The 8,059-nt window shown below is 41.4% G+C and overlaps 1 pseudogene; it reads right to left on the bottom strand.

Annotated features, from left to right (window-relative positions):
• Window positions 1–5,701: 5,701 nt before the first annotated feature.
• On the bottom strand, window positions 5,702–7,024 carry LOC108039010 (annotated as a pseudogene).
• Window positions 7,025–8,059: the final 1,035 nt, after the last annotated feature.

Genomic DNA, 8,059 nt, shown 5'->3' with positions numbered 1-8,059 from the left:
TGCCATAACTTTGGTGTTTGAAAAGTTAGGAAGTTTGGATTTTCTATCCGACCTACCAAATTTCATAAGGATCGGCCGACTATATTCTATAGCTGCCATATAACTGAACGATTGGAATTGCCATAACTTTGGTGTTTTTAAAGTTAGGAAGTTGGGATTTTTTTTCAGTACTAAGAATGCATCATAAGAATAAATTTGGAGAATATAATTGCAGAATATTCTGCAAGGGTATATCAACTTCGGCACCGCCCGAAGCTAGCTTTGCTTTCTTGTTTTATTTTGCTGCCAATTGCTAAAGGTAATGGATTTTTTAAGTGGAAGTTGGGATTGTCGAGGTGAGTTCCAAGAAAGCATCATTCGGATTTTACTGGGTTTATAATTTCAGTATTCTGTACAGGTGTTACAGTTTTGTACTTATATAAAATATTTTTCCTCCAAGTTTTTATTTTATATATTGTCAAGACATCCAGTTTTTTTTTTCCACCAAGGCACGTCGTGTTTTCTTGGGGGTTTTGTGTGGGGAATGCTGCTGTATGCGTTTTAGAGAACTTTTTTTAATTTAATATTTAATAACGCGTAGACTCTTATGGGCTTTTGAATTGAACCCTACTGGTTTTGTCGATGGTAATGCGCAAGTGATCCCCACTCTGGGGATATATACCTAGTTTTGGCGTTCTATGGGTTGGTATTTGGTGGTCCGTAGTCAAGAATGATAAGGCCACTCTTAAGAACTGTTGATTCGATGTTCATGTGTGAAGACTTCTTTTTATGTATTTAAGTATTTTTTACTGATTTGAGCTCAAGACCTATGGTATTTACTCTGTTGTCGACTATACCTATGCCAAACAGCTGGCCCTTGACTGGCGGGAACTGGTGCGCTAGAAGCACCAGGTCTTCCACATTGACCATGCTAGCAGATAATTCCCAACTGCGGATGCCGGAACCAAAGTCCCAGACACACTCGATGATCCCGGCCGAGAGGCGGGATTCCAGCTTTTATTGGCACCGTTTCTCGCAGCAGCCCAAGGAGCCCATTGATATCGATGGAGGCGGACCGCATTCGGGTATTCGGGATGATCTATCAGCCGATATTAAGATTGCCGCACCTCCATTTGGACTGTGTAGTAAATTTCAAGGTTATTTGTGTTTTGGAACTATTTGTGTATAAGTGATGTGAGTCTCTTGGAGGAATATGATTTTAGGGCTAGAACGTTTAATCAAAGATAATATTTTGTTGTGATCGGTTGGATATCCGAGTCATTTAGGTTAGGGACCTGTGCACTTGTTGATGGTTTATTTGGATAGAGTGGCAGTCGCAAGAATATAGGGACCCACTATGGGCGTTTGTTATACCCTTGCAGAGGGTATTATAATTTTGGTCAAAAGTGTGCAACGCAGTGAAGGAGACATCTCCGACCCTATAAAGTATATATATTCTTGATCAGGATCACCTCCTGAGTTGATATAGCCATGTCCGTCTGTCCGTCTGTCCGTCTGTCCGTCTGTCTGTCCGTCTGTCTGTCCGTCTGTCTGTTTCTACGCGAACTAGTCTCTCAGTTTTAAAGATATCGAATTGAAACTTTGCACACACCCTTCTTTCCTTTGCACGCAGTATATAAGTCGGAACGGCCGGGATCGGCCGACTATATCCTATAGCTGCCATATAACTGATTGATCAGAAATGCCATAACTCTGCTGTTTGTTAAGTTAGGAAGTTGGAATTTTATATGGGTTTTATATTTGGCCAATCAATCCGACCTACCAAATTTCATAAAGATCGGCCGACTATATCCTATAGCTGCCATATAACTGATTGATCGGAAATGCCATAACTTTGGTGTTTGTGAAGTTAGGAAGTTGGGATTTTCTATGGGTTCTATTTTTAACCAATCAATCCAACCTATCAAATTTCATAAGGATCGGCCGACTATATCCTATAGCTGCCATATAACTGAACGATTGGAAATGCCATAACTTTGGTGTTTTTAAAGTTAGGAAGTTGGGATTTTTTATGAGTATTAAGATTGCATCATATGAATAATTTTGGAGAATATAATTTACATAATATTCTGCAAGGGTATATCAACTTCGGCTCCGCCCGAAGTTAGCTTTTCTTTCTTGTTGAAAATGAAACAGTCTGTCCTATTATTCTGTCTGTTTTTTAAAAATATTTTAAAAATAATAATAATAATAATAAATGTCGGCGTTATTTTTCGTGGGAAATTATCAGGAAATCCAGGGCAGAGCAATAAGAATCTATTTAATTTTAAATAAACATAATACGTGCAGAAGGCCCTGCCAGCCAGGACCGTCGAAAACATCTATCCGGGAAAAAGGACAAAGTGGCAGAACTGGTTCCGACGGATTTCTACCGTTAGCAAGAAACTCGCCTAATGCATTTTCTACCGAAAGCGTTCCTGCATGCCACCCGTAATTTATTGCGCCGAATTACAGGCCATAAAACAAATACGAATTTAATCAAACGCCCGGGGGCGGGTGATGCACGGTGAAGAGTGGGCGCAGCCACCCACTACATGGCAGAATGAGGCGCCGTGCTACACACAAAGCTGAATAAACTTACCGGGACTTTAATATAAATGAAAACGTAACTACCAGCACATCGTCCTTTTTGTTTGTTTGTGTTCGCGATGTCAGAGCGTGCTGGGGTGGAGGGGTGCTGCATATGTGGGCAGCTTCGGCCAACCGGTCCGGGTCATGGCACCCCCCCCATTTTCATGCCAAATAAGCTTTCATAAATAATGAAAAGCGCCACTGCGAGTGGCGCTAAAACTGTGCAGATGTGTGCGAGTAATAGGCAAAGCCAACACCACGGGCAATAACCAGCAACAGCGCCGAAGCAGGCGCAAATTAGCAACCAAGGATTACCTGCAATTATTTTTGTTGTATGCATTTGCCGTCATTATTTTGATTGCTTCGTTTGCTTGACGTTCGCCCCGCTCCAAAGCCGCCAGCTTAGCCACGAATTGGACAGGATCTGGTTGTGGGCCGCTGATGGCCGACTGGCCTGCGGAAGCACTGTTAATGGTAACCGCAATATCAAACGCATGACTGCGTACCGAATGAATGGTTTATTTATATTTATGAATTCATCATCATCCCATCCTGGTGGGGCAGTTACCTGGGAAAAGGTGGTGAATGCGCGAGCACAGTCGAGCCACTAAGGGAAGCATGGAAACCCAATTTAAGGATTAAAATGCAACCGGCGACAAATATAGATAGGTAATATCTGTGAGTGGAACTGTTTCCAATTAAAAAGTAGGTACTCTTTTACAAGCTGAGCCCTTTTTATTAAATTACATTCTGTTTACAGCTGATTTTCTGTAAATAGTAAACATGTGTTTCAGAATTTGGCAAACAAGTTATTGGTTGTAAATTTGCAGTTTAAAGATCGAGTAGTTGGGGGAGTATGAATTCAGAGGTCTCCATTTCGAGCCTCAAAGCTGAAGAGTGCTGTCCATTAAGGAGGAACATTTTTTTTTTCTGAATGCACAACATTTAACAAATATTGCGTTAAAATTTTACATTGATCCGAGTAAAAATTCCGAAGTTATAGGTAGTCTAACGTAGGTGAGTTAGCTCGTTTTGTATTCGATTTTTGGGTGTCTAAAACTTAAAAACTCTCTCCTGAAAAGTTGCCATTTCAAAGTCGGTGAACACGATCCTGCAAAATCTATTGGACGAATCGCTTTGAAATTTGGCACACTATTTCTGTACTTCAATTCTCATGTACTGACGTTGAGTTTTTTATACCCTTGCAGAGGGTATTATAATTTTGGTCAGAAGTTTGTAACGCAGTGAAGGAGACGTTTCCGACCCTATAAAGTATATATATTCTTGATCAGGATCAATAGGGGAGTCGATATAGCCATGTCCGTCTGTCCGTCTGTCCGTCTGTTTCAATACCGTTTGCGAGCTCAGTTTAAAAGCTAGCGATCTGAAACTTTCACAGTCGTCCTAAAACAAGTGTACGCAGATCAAGTTTGAAAATGACGGACGTCTATATCCTATAGCTCCCATAGGAACAATCGCATATATCTTGCAAGAATTGATGATATTTCGCGCAGTGTAAAAGCTTTTGACATGAATCTTTCCAAATCGTATTTTTTTATGCATACCTTGATCAGGGTAAAAGCGCTTGGCGATCGGACGTCTATATCCTATAGCTCCCATAGGAACAATACGGTGAAATCGGTTAAAATGTAATGATTTTTAGGTTATTTCGCACAGTATATAAGCAATTAACATGAATCTTTCCAAATCGTATTTTTTTATGCATACCTTGATTAGGGTAAAAGCACGATCGGACGTCTATATCCTACAGCTCCCATAGGAACAACAGTGTGAAATCGGTCCAAATTTGTTGGTTTTCTGAATTTTTCGCGTAGTGTGTAAGCTACTGACATAAATTTTTCCAAGTCTTATTTATTTACGCATATCTTGATTAGGGTAAAAGCGCTTGCCGATCGGATGTCTATTTCTTATAGCATAGAAAAATAGTTAAAGGCTGCGAAAGTATTCCTTTTTTTCTATTTTTATATGACATTTTTGCAGTATAAAAGCAATTGACATCAAACGACGCAAATCTAGTTTATTTATGTATACCTTATTCCTTTCGCTCCTTTTTCAGTTTTAGCAATTTCGGCAAAGTCTGCAAGGGTATTAAAACTTCGGCTTGCCGAAGTTAGCTTCCGTCCTCGTTATGTTTTTTTACTGATTCTTTTTCATTTTATAATAACTAATATATCGAATTTTTAGCCTAAAATCACGTTATTGAATTCAAAGTGTTACCTAAAACCAAAAATTTAATAAACAAGAAAGGAAAGCTAACTTCGGACGGAGCCGAAGTTGATATACCCTTGCAGAATACTCTGTAAATTATATTCTCCAAAATTGTTCATTGATGCATTCTTAATACTCATAAAAAATCCCAACTTCCTAACTTTAACAAGAGAGAACGCTATAGTCGGGTGCCCCGACTATCAGATACCCGTTACTTAGGTAAAGGGAGTGCGAGGGAGATGGAGATAGAAACTTTGATCACGCATAACTTTTTAACGAATGGTCCGATTTGAAAAATTTCTTCTACATTTCGATAGCTATTGATAAACACAATAAAACTGCATTTTTACTTTTCCGAAATATTTAAATTTTTAAAATCGTTTATAAGCGATTGTGGTCGTTAGAGGGGGCGTGGCACCTTTTTGAAACAAACTTGCGCTGCGTAGGAACTCCTAGAATCTGCATGCAAAATGCCAATCTTCTAGCTTTTATAGTTTCCGAGATCTCAGCGTTCATACGGACAGACAGACGGACAGACAGACGGACAGACAGACGGACAGACAGACGGACAGACGGACATGGCTATATCGACTCGGCTAGTGACCCTGATCAAGAATATATATACTTTATAGGGTCGGAAACGCTTCCTTCTAGCTGTTACATACTTTTGCACGAATACAATATACCCTTTTACTCTACGAGTAACGGGTATAAAAACACCAAAGTTATGTCATTTCCAATCGTTCAGTTATATGGCAGCTATAGGATATAGTCGGCCGATCCTTATAAAATTTGGTAAATATAAATCCAACTTTACCATGTATGAAATTTCTGAAACAACTTTATTGTATCCTTTCGGAAGTAAAGCCATCTATTGTCGATTGTAGACATAGCTTATTATTTATTTCAGACCTGGATCCTCCACGTGACCCACGAAGAGCACTGAGCTAGGGGTGCGGATGGCAAAAACGAACGGCCGGTTGGCGACGAAAGTGGGGTTGTAAGAAAGTAATCTATGCATTACCATCCCATCTAGAACAGAAATTTGTTAATGGATTTCAGGGAGAAAATTGAGTGAGATCTTACAGGAAGCTGCCGCGGCCTCGGTTCCCCCCTCGCCCACATCGATGTAGGCCTTCTGCTTGATCTGGTCAACGCGCACTGGCTGATTGAGCAAGTTGATCACCTGCGAGCTTTGCGAGAACATCTGGCGGACACCCAGCTCCTTTAGGGGTTCGATCATGTCCTGCTCGAACTCGATCCGGAACTTCGGCAAACGCACTTCAACCTTCTGGCGCCGCAGGCGGGGGGCAATCCGGTTGAGATCGAACTCCGGTAGGGCCAACTTTTGCTCATGGTCGGCCAATCCATCGTTCCTATTGGGCTACAGGATCAGCATGCTGGTTTCACTGTCCTTATAGGCCAGTTCCAGGGCGGTGGCGTCCAGCTCGGGCAGATCGGCCAGGCCGTAGACATCTTCGCTGTGTATCATGGCCACCTGGGAAGTTTGACCGTCAGTGCGGTGGAATTCGGCGGGGTGCATAGCCCTTATGGAGAAATCGTGCTTCCAGCGGCCCTTAAAATATACGGCGTTCACCAGTATGGCCTGCACATTAGATGTAATGCTTTTGGACGATATCAAGTTCTGGATCTTGTTCCGAGTGCTGTCCGCCACCCGGCGTTGATCTTGGTGTCCGTGACCTCGGCGTTGCTCATGTCTACGGGCACCGTGCTGGCGTTATAGTAGATCTTGGCGAACTTCTCAAATCTGTTATTGATGCCAGCCAGCCGCTGGTTGTAGTAGACCCTCATCGCTGTTGTCAGCTCGGCACCCTGCAGATGATCCTTGAATTTGATCAGTCGCTGGAAGTCCAGGGCTACTCAGTGTGATTCTTGCCGAACTCCGCGACTTGCTTCAGTTCCCGCAAAGTCTCCCCAGAAGATGCCGCAAGGATCATGCCCAGCAGGGCGTGCAGGGAGAAGGGAGAGATGACGACGTTATCCTGGTTCGACTTTGCGATTTTCTGGATGAAAATAGGATGCGCCTAGCTGAAGGAAGGCGATAGTTGTCGTCTGTTGTTTTGGGATTGCCTACGATCAAAGTTGTACTGCGCGAAGATCTGGGCAACCAGAAGGTGTTCCATTAATAGTAGCAGGATAGCTGGAAGAGGATTCATAAGATCAGTTCATTAAAAGATCACAACTCACTGGCCTTGCTCGCCATTTTTCTTATCTGGTGCTGATTTAAAAGAATTTATTCTTCCGTTACGGCAATCTGCTCGTTTTCAGACCCACTACAAAACTGATCGCTGCGAGAGACCAATTAGCAGAGTCAGGCTATAAGGCAGAGAAGCAGTCGGTATCGAATCGCATTAAATGACAGTGAACTGGATAAAGCTCAATACGGATTCGGTTGCCATTCTAGCAGCGGATTCCACAGCTTTATTCATTAAAAAGTGCTAAGAGGGGTTAAAAAAGCCTGATTAAATGAAGTAAACAAATAAGATTTATATATATAACTTAAGTTTTTTTTAGCAACATTTGCGAACTTTACATTTTTTCCACTTGGGAGGCACTTAAAATTATGTTTAACGAAAATTTATAAAACAAGAAAGAAAAGCTAACTTCGGGCGGTGCCCTTGCTCCTTCTCCAAAATTATTCATATGATGCATTCTTAATACTCATAAAAAATCCCAACTTCCGAACTTTAAAACAAGAGAGAACACTATAGTCGAGTGCCTCGACTATTAGATACCCGTTACTCAGCTAAACAACTTAATATAAATATGCCTTCTTGTATGTTATTCGCCGCTCGAATTAGCTCCCGATTTTTATGTTAAAATCGGTACCCAGGGAACACCACGTGGAGGCCGTTGATTTGCAACGGGGTCTTTCAAACCAAAAGAAGAAAGGAAAGCTAACTTCGGGCAGAGCCGAAGTTGATATACCCTTGCAGAATACTCTGTAAATTATATTCTCCAAAATTATTCATATGATGCATTCTTAATACTCATAAAAAATCCCAACTTCCTAACTTTAAAAGCACCAAAGTTATGGCATTTCCAATCGTTCAGTTATATAGCAGCTATAGGATATAGTTGGCCGATCCTTATGAAGTTTGGTAGGTCGGATTGATTGCCCAAAAATAAAACCCATAGAAAATCCCTTCCTAACTTAACAAACACCAAAGTTATGGCATTTCTAATCGTTCAGTTATATGGCAGCTATATGATATAGTGGCCCGATCCGGCTCGTTCC

The sequence above is a fragment of the Drosophila rhopaloa genome, unplaced genomic scaffold (genome assembly GCF_018152115.1).
Source record: "Drosophila rhopaloa isolate 14029-0021.01 unplaced genomic scaffold, ASM1815211v1 contig_69, whole genome shotgun sequence".
NCBI lineage: Eukaryota > Metazoa > Arthropoda > Insecta > Diptera > Drosophilidae > Drosophila > Drosophila rhopaloa.
Note: the sequence above shows the minus strand (reverse complement) of the source record. Positions and strands in the feature narration are given on the sequence as shown.